The following is a 16,247-nucleotide window of genomic DNA, read 5'->3' on the forward strand; positions in this document are numbered from 1 at the left end:
TTACGTATGAGTTATAGAATGCATATCTAGGACAATATCTATAGATATCTGTATAATAAATAACTAAACAAGAAATAAGAAAAAAGAAAAAAAACAAAAAAATAATACACATAGAGAAAAACAAAGACGTTCAGCATCCAGCGGTTGACAAACCACACAGAAGCATCTACAGTTGTTTTGAAAGAGAAAGGATTGTATTTCAACTATGTTTTCGAACCGTAGGTGACACGGTCGCATAAAAATAAAAATAAAAACAAATATTAATATTATCACAATCGCGATATATAATAGACCGTAAGTAAAAATATATTATAATAAAAGAAGAAAATAAATAAAACAGAAACATAAAACAATAATACAAAGAGCTACAAGAACAAGACGAGCTAAGAATTAAGGAATAAGAACAACAGATTAAACAACCACCACTAGAAACAAAGAATGATACACAATAGACAGATACAAACAGTGGACGAATCGTATCCGGACCTCTCTGTACTCATGATTTAAACCGTTTTAAATCGTCAATCATGTCATTCTCTAGACCATTTGTCGCGCATCTGGCTCATGTTCACACCACATGCGCCGACTTTCTCATAAGCATAAACGGGGGGAGGTTTTGTTAAATAAAAGCGGGAAAATAGCAGGGCAAAATACACAGACATCAACATGGCATGCCCGAGCAGCTCTCCTCAAACCCCGCCAAGAGAATGGGACGACGATCTATTCGAAGAGAATCTGGCTCTGGCACCGAAAAAACCAGAGGGTATATCGAGTCTGACAAAGTTTCTTCACGAAAATAAGAACAACGTGATCGGACGAAATTTTGATGGAGAGTAACCGCGTAATAGGCTATGCGTTTAACAAAGAGTCTCGAGTTGTAACCCTCTACAGTCGCTGACAAAAAAGGCGAATACGTACCCGGACAAGACCCCTGCGTGGCGTTCCCTGACAAGGACTGGACTGTTGTTTTACAACTACGTCTGGAAGGATTTAAACGACAGTCGCGAAGAACCTTTGTACATCGCCGAGTAGGGACTCGTAATGCCCAACGGTCGTTACCGTGTGGTCGGCGATCATTCTAAAAAGAAACACCATGACTGCGTTTACTTTTCTTCTGCAAAGACAACACAAAGCTTCGCTGATCGCACCGGAGGCTATCCTGCCCATGACGAACATCACGAGCTGTACGAGATGCAATTTTTGTTCAAATGGGCTGACCTTTATGCCCTGGAACCCTTTTTTCCAACATCAACAAATGATCAAGTGGTGCTATATGCGCGTGTATATATATATATATATATATATATATATATAAAATGCATTATTTAAATACTTATTCATTCAATCATTTACTTACTTATTCAGTCCTTGCTTTAATCATTTATATAACCAATTGTTTATTTAATTACTTATTCATATTCATGTCTTTATTTAATCACTCATTGATTTATTCATTCGCGCATAAGATATGTAGCAATACACCCTAAAACATGCCCCGGAAAAATGGGATGTGAAGGTACGGTCAAAAGTTCAATGCGACGTGGGCGGTCCCTCACAATGGGGTGGATACGGTCAAAGGTCAACGCAAAGGGGGCGGGCCCTCGCGACCTGGGTGGTCCGGAAGTAATTCAAGCCTATCCCCCCCCCCGCAAAGGTCAATCATACCTGTCAATCATTTTGACACAATGACCCGCATATGTACTACTTACTAACCTTTGAACACACCTTGTTATTCTGATTATTTGGTACACACCTTTATAATGTAAACACAGATAAAATTGAAAACATCTGAGACACAAGGTAACAGTGTAAACGTCTGATTGCAGTCATTTCAAAATATCTTTAAATAGCAATGAGGTCTTTTAAAAACCTTGTAAATCAAACATGAACAAAACGAGACACCACTTTCGATCTCCAACCTTAAAGTTCATTTTCAAGAATTGATTTGACTATTCTGAAATCAAAATCTAGGTAACCTAATTTGTGTATCCAAAACATGAACGCAGACTCATTGCCCAGCAGGCTTATCAAACATAACAACAAGCATTGGCAAGTTTCTGAGACCGTGATTTGGTAGTTTTAAAGAATTACAGTTTGACAGATGGAGCAATGTTGAAAAAGATGACTGTGGTAAAACAAAACATAATATTTGACCTACATGAATTGTGGGAATAATGGGCAATCTTTGTGTCAGATGTAAATGATGTGCAAGATTTGAATAAAAATATACAAATTATTGACTAAAGAAAACTTGCGGCATCTAAAAACTTACCATCAGACATTTGATTTCATTAAGCCACCAAAATAAAAGGATAATATACAAAATACAATGGCCTAATATAATGTCAAGATTCAAAGTTCAAATGTTTCAAAATTTTTCTGACAGGTGTAGCTTATCTAGTTATTTGTCACTCATAGCAGAGCAGGATTTACAAGCCTGTTTCGACTACAGCACTACACTGATTGGAGTGTTTTTGAAGCTGCAGCCACCGATCTGGGGTGCGTTTCCCAAAAGCATGGTTAGCCAACTATGGTCGCAAGTTCCGTCGTTCCAGCATAGCTCAACGATTTAAGTGTTTCCCGAAACCATCGTTCCAATGATCAATCGCAAACAACATCGCAAAGTTGCGTTGTTGAAACTACAGGTATAGAGCTGTGGTTCAATTCAATTCAATTCAATTTTATTTATATAGCGCTTTTCACAATGTGCATTGTTCCAAAGCAGCTTTACAGGAGCAAATAAGAAAAACACAGAAAGGTAAAACACAGCACAGTGCATGGTGTTTATAGACCAAGCAAGGTCATTATAATAAATAATATCTAATAAATAAATGAATAAATAAATGCAGTCTCCAGGTGAGCAAGCCAACACTGCACTGCTCTGCTGTGGCGAGGAACCCAAACTCCAATGCTGAATAATGGAGAAAAAAAAACCTCGGGAGAAACCAGGCTCAGCCGGGAGGGCCAGATCTCCTCTGACGTGTCATAGCTGCACTCAGTGACCCCGACCAAAGCCACCGAGCAACGTCCACGAAGAACAGGGAGAGCCCACGAGCCGCGACCCAGGAAGCCCCACCCGCCGAAACCGTGCAGGTCCAACCCGGTCNGCTCACCTGTCTCTCTTCATCATTTATGTGTACTGGAATACATGTTTACTGTATCCCTCTCACAACGGCTGTCATTCTGGATTTACTTTACCAATTATTTAGATTATGATGTGTACTTTAGTTTTGGATCAATGAGATATTTTAAAGACCTTGTAAATCAAACATGAACAAAACAAGACACCACTTTCGATCGACCTTAAGGTTAATTTTCAAGAATATATTTGACTGTACTGAGATCAAAATCTTGGTAACCTAATTTGTGTATACAAAACATTAACGCAGACTCATTGCCCAGCGGGCTTATCAAACATCAAAGCAAGTATGGCCCAGATTATGAGAGCGTGATTTGGTAGTTTTAAAGAAGATTGTAATGGCTTTTCTTCAGTTTTAGCCATTTCTAGTGGAAAACGATATTTGACGCTACTACAGATTTCATCAAAAGTAATTCATTGTGACAAAAAGAAGATTCGCCCCAAATACTGTAGTTTCCTTCTGTTTCATGCAGGTCAAAAAACTATCTGGCTTCCCACCTGGCTTGCCACATCACTTCCTGCCTAATGTGGCTACATACAGGAAATGCAAAAGCAGGTGCAACTTCCCCATCTACTACAGGGGAAGCACTGTAATATGCATAATTGAACAATGAACATAGACAATTACTGTATTTTACATACATAACTATGGCTTCTACAAAGATGAATGTGGCAAAACAAAACATAATATTTGACCGACATGAATTGTGGGAATAATGGACTATCTCTGTCTGAGATGTAAATTTTGTGCAAGATTCAAATAAAAATATACAAATTATGGAGTATCTCTGTCTGAGATGTAAAAGATGTGCAAGATTCAAATAAAAATATACAAATCATTGACCAAAGAAAACTTGCGGCATATAAAAAACTTACCATCAGACATTTTCATTAAGCCACCAAAATAAAAAGATATTCACCGTTTTCCGGTAAAGATGTGTTTATTTTCATCATTTCCTTTAAAACCTGTATTTTCATTCAGAGCATCATTCATCATAGAAACGTGTATTTTCATTCACGTGTAAATATGACACCTCCTAGAAACATGCCCAGACAAAATGGAGCCAAATGGTAGGGCCCCGCCCATTTGGTGGCCGGATAAGGTCAAAACAACAACGTGGGGTGGTCCTTCACAAAGAGTGAAGTGAGTTATTAATTGGATATGGTGACCCATACCCGAAATGTGACCTCTGCTTTTAACCCATCCAGAGAGTAGTGAACACACGCACAGCAAGTGGTGACCACACGTACACCCGGAGCAGTGGGCAGCTATCACTGCAGTGCCCGGGGAGCAAGTAGGGGTCAGGTGACTTGCTCAAGGGCACCTCAGTTGTTACCCGCCGGCCCTGGGAATCCAACCGGCAACCTTCTGGTCACGAGTCCCACTCTCTAACCATTAGGCCAAAGGTCAGCATCAATAATTTTGACAGAATGTACCACAAATATACTACTTAATATACTTAAGTACTTAATTAATTACCTAAATCTAATGTCACAGGGGCAAAGTCAAATCATTACAAAGCATACGAAGGAGATTGTAGGAAATAAGAATTCACACCAATCAGCCACCTTGTAAAATAGGCATGAACTCCCATCAGGTTGCGTTGATATATATTTATACACATGAAAGATACCGCATATTAAAATATGTAAGGCTGAAAGTTGTGCTGACTGACACAAAAAAAGGGGGAAATTCGTGTCACGAACATAAATTAATAGGCAAGGCAAGTTTATTTATATAGCACATTTCATACACAATCGTAATAAAGAGTGCTTTACATTAAAATAATAGAAATAATAATTTCACAACAACAAAAACGTCTCGGGTTACTTGGCTGTAACCCTGTTCCCTGAAAAAGCGGGAACGAGATGCTGCGTTTCAAACGCTATGGGAGAACGTTCATTGTTCGACCGGTTGTGAAGCACGTGTGTCAAACACGCCAAGAATTGGCATTAAATAACCTCGGCAGGTGACGTGGCTAATTACACTCACCTGCAGGTTATAAATACGTGTGAAAGCGGACTCGTCTTCAGGTTCCAACTTTGTCTGAAAGGACGTCCGGGCACGCCTACAGTGCGGCATTGAGGTGCAGCATCTCGTTCCCGCTTTTTCAGGGAACAGGGTTACAGCCAAGTAACCCGAGACGTTCCCTATCAAAAGCTACACTTGATGCTGCGTTTCAAACGCTATGGGAACGAGAATACCAACGCCGCCGCACTGGAAGTGTCTGGACACCCCCAAGGTTGTGTGGTGTGTGTGCACAAGCCGAGAGGAGGTCTCAGACGTGAGTCTGGGATGTAGAATCCAGGACACATGAGCCTGGAGTAGCATGGACATCCAGACTATAAAATCTCACAAATGTGTGCGGAGAGGACCAGCCCGCCGCATCACACACTTGCTGCAAGGGGACACCTCTTGCTAAGGCCATAGAAGATGAAACCCCCCTTGTTGAATGAGCTCTGACTCCTAGAGGTGAAGATTGACCGCGGGCCTCGTAGGCCAGAGCAATAGCATCCCTCACCCAATGTTACATAGTCTGCTTGGTGGCAGCTGCCCCTCGGTTGCGGCCCCCATAACATATGAAAAACTGCTCTGATATACGCCACTGGCTGGTGCGGTGGACATAATTTCGAAGAGCACGTACTGGACACAGTAAGTGTAATCGTTCCTGCTCCGATGACGTGAACGGCGGACGGCAGAAGGCCTCAAGAACAACCGGATGCACGGTGGAGAAAGGAACTTTAGGCAGATAACTCAGGTGAGGATGCAGAATAGCTTTGAACATCCCAGGGGCAAAAATTAAACAGGAGGGCGAGGTTGAGAGCGCCTGCAAATCGCCAATTCTCTTAAGAAAAGTGATTGCCGTTAAAAAAAACATCTTAAGGGTCAGAAGTCTGACAGGTGTTGACTCCATAGGTTCGAAAGGGGCGCCAACCAGGCCCTCGAGCACTATAGCTAAGTCCCATGAAGGACTGTCTGTCTAGAAGGAGACCTCAGCCGCCTTGCTCCACGAATAAAGCGGGCGACTAAAGGGTGTTTTCCAACAGAAACCCCATCAATCAGGGCGTGGCAGGCCAAAATGGCTGGATGAGTCAGAGAGAAGTAGAGGGGACATTGTGCTCCTATGTAACAAAGAGGTCCACCTCTGCTTTGTAAAATCTTTCCCAGATTTGTCTGACTATCTCGGGGTGAAGTTTCCATTCCCCGTTCATCACAGCTTGTCTTGACAGCAAGTCTGCTCCCACATTCATGTGCCCCGGGATGTGAATCGCTCTGAGGGACAGGAATTTGCCCTCTGCCCAAGGCAGGATCTGCTGGGCCAATTTGTTCAGGTGGCGCGACCGCAGACCGCTCTGGTGATTTATGTACGAGACTACTGAAGTGTTGTCCACCCGCACTAGGACATGGTAGCCTCGTAACTCCCGGAGGAAGTATTTCAGGGCCTGAAATACAGCCATCATCTTGAGGCAATTGATGTGCCAATCGAGAAGTTGACCTCTCCAGGCCCCCTGGGCTGGACGGCTAAGATCTAAGACCGCGCCCCAGCCCGTGAGGGAAGCGTCTGTCGTTAACATCTTGCAACGACAACACGGACCGAGAGTGGGACCTAAAGTCAGAAACTGAGGTCTGAACCACATAGAGAGGGTGCGAAGGCCCTGGCACGTCACCCTTATCTGCCTCTGGGGGTTGGCCCATGGATGAAACCTCCTGGCTCTGAGCCACAACTGAAACGGTCTCATATGCAGGAGGCGCAGAGGTATCACTGTGGAAGTCGCCGCTATGAGACATAGAATTCTTTGAAAGTGATGAATAGTGACTTTCTGGCCTAGCCTGATGCTCCTCAGTGTGCTCAGGATGGATTCGATGCGTGCTGGAGACAGTTGTGCCTGCATCGCGGTCGCGTCCCATAATATAAATCTTCTGAGGGTTTAGGCTGCACTAGTTAGATCAACCGGAACCAAAAACACAACTGATGTACTTGTTGCATCAAAGAGTGCAGAACAGTACTCTACTCTCAGCCAGTCTTGTCTCATTGTTCCAAGGTTACCACAGTGAGCAGGATGCAGTTCATGGCCTGACCTGATGGTAGAGCGGAGAATGGGAAGTGGGGACCTGACAAGAGCTGAGATGATAGAGCTGGATAAAGAAGGACGCGGTCTCTTGACATGTCTTCACCACAAAACTTCAAATGCTATTAGATTATTAATGATAATCTTAAACTATAATTTATTTTATTATTAAGTTTATTTATTTTATTTAGCCTTGTTGTGCAAGTTCTCTGGAGCTTGTGCAGAGGCAGCAGCTTTTGCCAGAGGGGAACTGGAATCCCCTGGTTGGGCCTGGGTTCTCCTGAGGTTTTTTTTCTCCATTAGAGTTTTGGGTTCGTCGCCACCATTTGCATCCTGTTTTGCATCTGCCTGGCCGGGGGGGCTGCTTTAGAATCTTAAAGTTTTACTTAATTAATATTGCATATAGGAATTTATTATCTGTTATATTTGACCTGTGCTTCTCTCTCCTTTATCTTAAATGTGTGCTCTCACTCTGTGTGTGTGTGCGTTTGTGTGTGTGTGCGTCTTTGTGTGTGCGCGTACTTATGTGCACGTGTGTGTGTGTGTCTATGTCTATGTGTGTTAGTACGTGTGCATATTGTGTGTGTGGAGTGTTTTGTGTGTGGGTGTGTCTGTCTTCTTTGTTTTCACCTTTTTCTTGTTTTTGCAGGTACAACTTTAATTGTTTTGCTTATAGTCAATATGTCTTATGTACAGCTGCTTTGTAACAATGAAAATTGTAAAAAGCGCTATATAAATAAATTTGAGTTGAGCTGAGTCCCATATTATCCCTAAATACATTGTATTTTGCGTAGGGGAGAGAACGCTCTTTGTGGCGTTGAGTCTTAGCCCGAGAGCTTTTAGATGAGCTGGGACGACATCCCGATGTTGAAGCGCTAGCTCCCGAGACTGAGCTAAAACCAGCCAGTCGTCTATGTAATTCAAAATGCGGATGCCCTGGAGTCGCAGAGGAGCCAGAGCTGCATCCATGCATTTCGTGTATGTGCGGCGTGACAAGGCAAGGCCGAATGGAAGAACCCGATACTGGTAAGCTTCGCCCCCGAAAGCGAACCTCAGGAATTGCCTGTGTTGTGGCAAGATCTCTATGTGAAAGTATGCATCTTTGAGATCGATAGTTCGAACCAGTCGTATGACTGAATTTGAGACACAATCATCTTGATTGTCAACATTTTGAATTTGTGCGTCTTCAGGTAGCGGTTTAATCCGCGAAGATCTAGAATCGGACGCAACTCCCCCATCCCTCTTGGGAACTAGAAAATATCGGCTGTAATAGCCTGTCTCTCTGTCGGGTAGGAGAACATGTTCTATGGCTCCTTTGTCCAGCAGAGCTTGTAATTCTTGTGCCAACAGATGCGCTCGCTCCGGTTGCACGGAAGTTGAAACTACGCCGTTGAAACGCGGAGGGCGATATGCAAATTGAATCCTGTAGCCCTTGGCTACAGTCCTTTCTACCCATGGAGAGATACCTGGCAGTAGTTTCCACGCTGCCAGCTTCTCTGAAAGGGGTATCAATGTTGACACTTCGACTTGTTGGGGGGATGCCAAATGCCTGACGTCCTGAGGTTTGGCTGGAGACTACCGAACATTTAGCATTCTTTTTAAATCCGCTAATCCCCGAAACATCGGCGGCAGCGGAGATTGTAAAGCTGCCCTGTGAGGGTGCCGAAGAGGAGGCTCTAATTTCTCTAGGAATTTTAAGCACCCCTCCCCGGGGGGGCACACCCCCACAGTCCCGGGCACACATGTCTCCAGATCTCTTCTTCTTGGTAGAGATGAAGCGCCTCAGGTCTGGCCCTCCCTAGGCGGCCTGAGGGGCGTGGTGGGCCGCTCCCCTGCCTCTGCAAGGGGGGGCGCGATTCACCACACTCTCCCTGATGGCCTCGCGCCTCAGGTAGACTGGACCCACGTGAGACTGTGTGCCTGGTCGGGACTGGGGAACTGGTCCGGAGTGGGTGGCCGACACTCCAGACGCTTGAGCACGACGGGGGAGATACCTCACGAACGCCTCCTCATCGCGCTTTCACGCGTATTTATAAGCAGCTGGTGAGTGTAATTAGCCACGTCACCTGCCGAGGTTATTTAAAGCCAATTCTTGGCGTATTTGACACACGTGCTTCACAACCGGTCGAACAAAGAACGTTCTCCCATAGCGTTTGCAACGCAGCATCGAGTGTAGCTTTTGACAGGGATTTAAAAACTTTTAAAAAATTTAACATTTATGTAAAGTGAATTAAAACAGTTAAGAATAAAATTATTAAGCATGAAATACAAAGCAGCCACATAGCATCGCACTGTGTCGTTCAGTAATTGCACAGCTATACAGATGAGATTTGAATCTGAATTTAAAGGTTGCTAATGTTTTAGCACATCTGATCTCTTCTGAAAGCTGATTCCAGCTATGGGCGGAATAAAAGCGGATTCCCCTTTTTAGAGTGAACCCTTGTGTGACACACACTGACTGATGGACGATGCCACACACAGAGAGCTGAAGTTAACTGGAGGTTTATTGTAAGGGGTGAATAGATGAACCGACGAGAGGTTATAGTCCAACAACAGGAGACATCCGCAGGTGAGTACATTTAAACAATAGGTAACATCTACGGGTAATTACATCCACATAACAAGTAACATCTAGGCCCGGTTTCACAGACAAGGCTTATCTTAAGCCAGGACTATGCTTCAGTTGGATTAGGATATTTGAGTCACTTTTATAAAAATGCTTTAGAAAGAAACATTACCTATGTGCATCTTTACACAAAACAATGGCACTGACATATTTTACGATATGTTAGGGCAAGTTATTTTCAGTTGAGACAGCTCTAACATTCATTTAAGTCTGGGACTAGCCTTAAGCCTTGTCTGTGAAACCGGTCCCTACAGTCTGATCTAGCACCAAACATAGTAAAACTTGACCTTGATCACTACGACAAGGGATTATTTGAAGTGAAGTCTGTAGTGTTTAAAGGCCAGTGAATTGGAATGGGTGAAACTTGGTGAAGGCACTGATGCGGGGGCGTGGCTGGCAGCGTTGAGCTCGTTACACCTTGGTATATCTAAATGACTTGATCCTAGTGATCTAAGTGGTCTGTTAGGTTATGTTGATATTCAGTGAGCATATCTGCAATGTATTTTGGTCCTAGACAATTTATCATTTGGTGATAAGGCTAGGTAAATATGGGTGTCATCTGCATAGCTGTGATATGCAATTAGGTTCTTATCCCTTATTTGACTCAGTGGCAGCATATAAAGGCTGAACAAGAGTGGCACAAGAATCAAGCCTTGTGGTACTCCGCATGTCATTCCATCTAAGCATGACCTGAACCATTTGAGGACCATCCTAGAAAGACAGATCCAGTTTTCTAATTTCTCTAGAAGTATGTTATGATCGACAGTGTCAAATGCAGCACTGAGGTCTAGCAGTACCAGCATTGATATTTAGCCAGAATCAGAATTTAGTCGAATATCACTTATTATTTTTATGAGCGCTGTCTCTGTCCTGTGATGCGGCCGGAAACCAGATTGAAACTTGTCCAGGTATCCATTTGAGTTTAAGTAGTTGTGCAGCTGATTACAAACAACCTTTCAATAATCTTGCCCATAAAAGGAGGATTTGATATCGGTCTATAGTTGCTCAATATGGTGTTATCAAGATTGCTCTTTTTCATGAGGGGCTTTACAAATGCGTTCATGAATGAGTTTGGAAACGTCCCAGAAAGAAGTGAGGCATTTACCACGTCTAACAGATCTGCTTCTGAACAGTTTAGCACACTTTTGAAAAAGGATGTGGGGAGTGTGTCGAGGTAGCAGGTTGACGATGTAAGTCAATAGATTACAGTTCGTGACAATGTCACAAATTCCCTTGAGCCGGTGGCTGAGTCCGAAATAGCATGCTGCCATACTATACAGTAGGTGAAAAGCAGTAGGCAAACGAATAGTATGTCTGAAACCTCGGTCTTCATAAAACAGTAGGTGAGAATTTCCTGGTGCACTATTTCTCGTGAGATTTAGACGTGTGTATACTACTGTTGCGTCCGAATACGCCTACTTACCTACTATATAGTATGAGAAAACATAGTATGTCTGAATCCTCAGTATTCATAAGAGAGTAGATGAGAAATTCCCGGATGGCTTACTGGTTACGCCCACATTCTGAAGCACCCAGCGACAGATACTTGGGGTACTGATCTATCCCATGAACCCACGGGACAGGATAACGTCATACAGGAGCATAGCGGAGAACTGCGATTCAAGGGTTTTCAAAAGTGAGTATTACTAGCCAACAACGCGTTTCTTTGCGTTGCAGTCGCATTTGTTAAAGTGTTGTAGCGTAAAGTTAACCTGTAAGATGCTACATAGTAAAGTATATTTGTGATTTTACTGTGAAAATGCAGTGTTTTAATATTTCTAGCTTAAAGGTGCATTCCACGCACACACGCGTCTTCGAAGTAGACTTATCGTTACATATATTAAAACCATATGCATGTTACAGACACTTTTAATGTCTGTGTAACATGTGACCTGTCATTTTCTCAATAAAGTATTGCAAACATCACAATATGAAATACATATCACAGTAATGTAGCTTACGTCTGTTAACATGTGGTACAACAAGTCATGGAATTAAACATATTTACTAAGTAACTATAATGTATATATTTTATTTGTCCATTAGTACTGATGATGAATTCAGGAAAATAAACAGCGAGTTAACACATGTGCAACTACCTCCACATTTAAATGCAGTTTTGAGCACAAATCACAGAGGTCACTTGAATCTTGTTTGACTGTCACAGGGACAGATGAGCACACTCATTAAAATCACGACGGTGGCGACGGTGGTCCGCTGCGAGATGGCAGTGGGGTGTGGGGTTCAACTCATTTGTTACAACAATAAATTGAAATAAAGCTTTGATTTATGTGATGTTTACTTGTATATGTATTAATAATTACTAAATTAATTTATTTTCTCACATCAAATGTACGTATTTTTATTCATGTTTATTCTATAGTTTTCTGTAAATAAAACATATTACATTACTTCATGCATTATGTAATTGATTCACTGAAAACGTATGCATTCACATTTTTGTAGTCTGTATTAATGCATAGATGGCATATGGCAATACAATTACATTTAGTAGCCTATTTTAATACAATATATCAATATATGGATAAGCGTCTGATAAATGACTAAATGTAAAATGTAAATATCATTTTCAGGAAAAAAACGAACAAGTATTGGTCAGCACTTATCAATAATATTGTGCACAAGTGTAGGTGTGGGCTAGCAATGCATTTCTAGGGTACAGTTAATTTATAAGCAATAATACTTATATTCCTTGACAATAAAGTCAGCAGTGCTCTCCTAATGTGAGATCATCCAGCAGCTGCCCGACGTCTCCTTTGTGAAGGCATTACAAACATGTTGCAAATGCTGAGAAAACTCATGGAAGGTAAAGTTAGCATTACTGATGTTAATGCACCTGTCTCTCATAACTTAAGTTGTTGCGCTTGTTATTACGCCACATGGTTCATCGCTGGCCATGTACACACCAGTACAGTAGGTGGCGGACATGCACCACAACCGTAATTTGCTCCCCGCCATTAAAAAGGAGAAGAAGATCATCAATATGGCGGACAACGGCCGATCGCATTCATACTACATCCATTCACGGCAAAAAGTACTTACCCATTTAGCCCCGTTGAGTACCTATCCATTGAGTATGCGATTTCACACTCAGCCTGTGTTGCCTCTCCACCTCCATCAGGCTCACCTGTCTCTCCTACTATCTACATCATGCTCACCTGTCTATCCTCCTCACTGTCTCCATCATGCTCACCTGTCTCTCCCCCTCAATGATCAAAACAATCATTGATGTTTCATTATTACTTTGAAATGTAACGGTTGCTTTTCTGAATAAAACCTCAAATAATAAACCCCAATGACGTAAGCGGCCAACAAAAGCTGACAATATCAAGATATTGTGAATTCTGCTTCTTATATTTCAGTGGCTTCAGGAGAACAAACATCTGATACTAAATGTCCCACGCAGTACAAAATTGTTAGAAGACATAAGGGGTTTTATTTGTTTTGAATGTTGGACATCATTTACTGTACCTCATCGTAGGACCAACTGGTTCTTGTAACCCAGTTTAGGTCAATAATTATGTTGAATGAAACTCTAAAACTTTCCAGTGTTGTTTTGAAGAGCCTGCTGTGCTCATCTTCGTTGATATGTTTTGGATACCCAAATTTGGCTCTGTGCAGACTTTACTATGAGTACCTCAAGCCTTACAGAACATTCAAATTATTTCAAGGTGTTGTTTGTGTGTCAAGCGGCATCTTATTTTGATCTTTTGCATGACTCATCATCTCTTCTCCGAGCTCATCTGTAATTCAAAACTGATGTACAGGTTATAATGTAAATCAGTGTTGGTTGTACAGCATTGTTGTAGAGCAGGAACACTCACATTACACACAAATGAGCAACACTGGCAAAGCGTGGTTAAACAATTCAATTCAATTTTATTTATAGAGCGCTTTTCACGATGTGCATTGTTCCAAAGCAGCTTTACAGGAGCAAATAAGAAAACCACAGAAAGGTAAAACACAGCACAGTGCATGGTGTTTATAGACCAAGCAAGATCATTATAATAAATAATATCTAATAAATAAATGAATAAATAAATAAATGCAGTCTCCCGGTGAGCAAGCCAACACTGCACTGCTCTGCTGTGGCGAGGAACCCAAACTCCAATGCTGAATAATGGAGAAAAAAAAACCTCGGGAGAAACCAGGCTCAGCCGGGAGGGCCAGATCTCCTCTGACGTGTCATAGCTGCACTCAGTGACCCCGACCAAAGCCACCGAGCAACGTCCACGAAGAACAGGGAGAGCCCACGAGCCGCGACCCAGGAAGCCCCACCCGCCGAAACCGTGCAGGTCCAACCCGGTCCCATTCCGCGATCAACAACAGACAACAGAGGAACAACCAGGGAAAAGTAGTAATGGCATAATTAACTTTATTCCTCTGTTGTCCGACATCGACCACAAAACAAGACCAACCAGACCAGACCCACACAGTCCCAACAAATGAAACGCCCCGAACCACAACCAACAAGCCCCCCCACTCCCTACAACACCCACCCAGCTACCTCCAATCAAAGTCACTGAGTGCAGCCATAACTTCAAACTGCTGTCATGTGATGTAAGTTTAGCATTAAATACCAAGTATTGTAAATTTAGCATTTATGTGACAGGTAGTCCGTCTTTGCTCTCGGTTGGGGATGGAATTGTCTGAGCTGGGCCGGCCAGATGGTCGCCTTTTTCTTGGGTGGTGATGGAATTGCCTTGGATGGAGCTGGATGGTCAGTCAGTCCGCAGGCTCTCGCAGGAGGATGGCACGGGATTTTCAGATGTAGCTGGCGTAATCTCTAGTTGTGGATGGGCATATGACGTTCATCTGGGCCTGGCGGAATCTCTCCCTACCTCGGGATGGGCATCCCGAGGCGAGGGCAGAAACAGAAAGAGAATAATTAGCGTAGCTGCTGTTCATTAGCTATGTATTAGTGAATGCTTGGCTGAAAAGATGTGTCTTTAATCTAGATTTAAATTGGGAGAGTGTGTCTGACCCTCGAATAGTATCGGGGAGGCTATTCCAGAGTTTAGGTGCTACGTATGAGAAAGCTCTACCCCCTTTGGTGGATTTAGTTATTCTAGGTGTTATCAAAAGTCTGGAGTTTTGAGATCTTAGAGAGCGTGATGGGTTGTAGTGTGGTAGAAGCTCTGTTATGTAGGTAGGGGCTAAACCGTTTAAGGCTTTATAAGTAATTAAAAGAACTTTAAAGTCAATACGATACTTAATGGGTAACCAGTGAAGGGTTGATAACATTGGGGTTATGTGATCGTATTTTCTGGACCTGGTTAGAACTCTGGCAGCTGCATTCTGAACTAACTGTAGTTTGTTTATTGATGCTGCAGGACAACCACTAAGCAGTGCATTACAGTAGTCAAGTCTTGAGGTCACAAATGCATGAATAAGCTTCTCTGCGTCAGCCACACATAAAATATTTCGCAATTTGGCAACATTTCTAAGGTGGAAGAAGGCTGTTTTTGTGACATTTGAGATGTGATTTTTAAATGACAGGTTGCTGTCTAATATAACGCCAAGGTCTTTAACTGTATTTGTTGGAGTAACAGTGCAGCCTTCAATTTGCAGGTCATAATCCGAAATATTCTGCTCACGTGTCTTTGGTCCGATAAGTAATATTTCTGTTTTATTAGAATTTAAAAGAAGGAAATTACAAGTCATCCAATGCTTTATATCGTCGATGCACTCTGCCAATTTGGATAGTTGGAAGGAATCATCTGGTCTTGATGAGATATATATCTGAGTATCATCTGCATAACAGTGGAAGCTAATTCCATGTTTTCTAATAATGTTTCCAAGGGGCAGCATGTATATGGAGAATAGCAAGGGTCCTAAAACCGATCCCTGAGGTAATCCATAATTTACTTGAGTTTAAATTAACACACACCAAGTCTGTGAGGAACCTGGGGGTGATGCTTGACGACCAGCTGAAATTCACCTCCCACATCGCAGCAACCTCTGGAACTTGCAGGTATGTGCTCTACAGCCTCAGGAAAATCAGGCCGTTCCTGTCGGAGCATGCCTCTCAGCTGCTAGTCCAAGCTCTGGTCAGATCAAGACTGGACTACTGCAATTCTCTACTGGCCGGCCTTCCAACCAATGCAGTCAAGCCCTTGCAAATGATCCAGAATGCAGCTGCACGTCTAGTTTTCAATCAGTCTAAAAGAACCCATGTGACACCCCTCCTGATTTCACTTCACTGGCTGCCAGTGGCCGCCCACATCAAGTTTAAATCTCTGACATTGGCCTTAAGAACGATAACGGCAAATTCGCCCATTTACCTAAACTCACTGCTCCAGGTCTACACCCCCTCCCGTCATCTTCGGCCTGAAAATGAGCAACGCCTGGTTGTTCCATCACAGCGAGGCACCAAATCGCTTGCAAAAC

Source organism: Triplophysa rosa, unplaced genomic scaffold (assembly GCF_024868665.1).
Source record: "Triplophysa rosa unplaced genomic scaffold, Trosa_1v2 scaffold148_ERROPOS969806, whole genome shotgun sequence".
Taxonomy (NCBI): Eukaryota; Metazoa; Chordata; class Actinopteri; order Cypriniformes; family Nemacheilidae; genus Triplophysa; species Triplophysa rosa.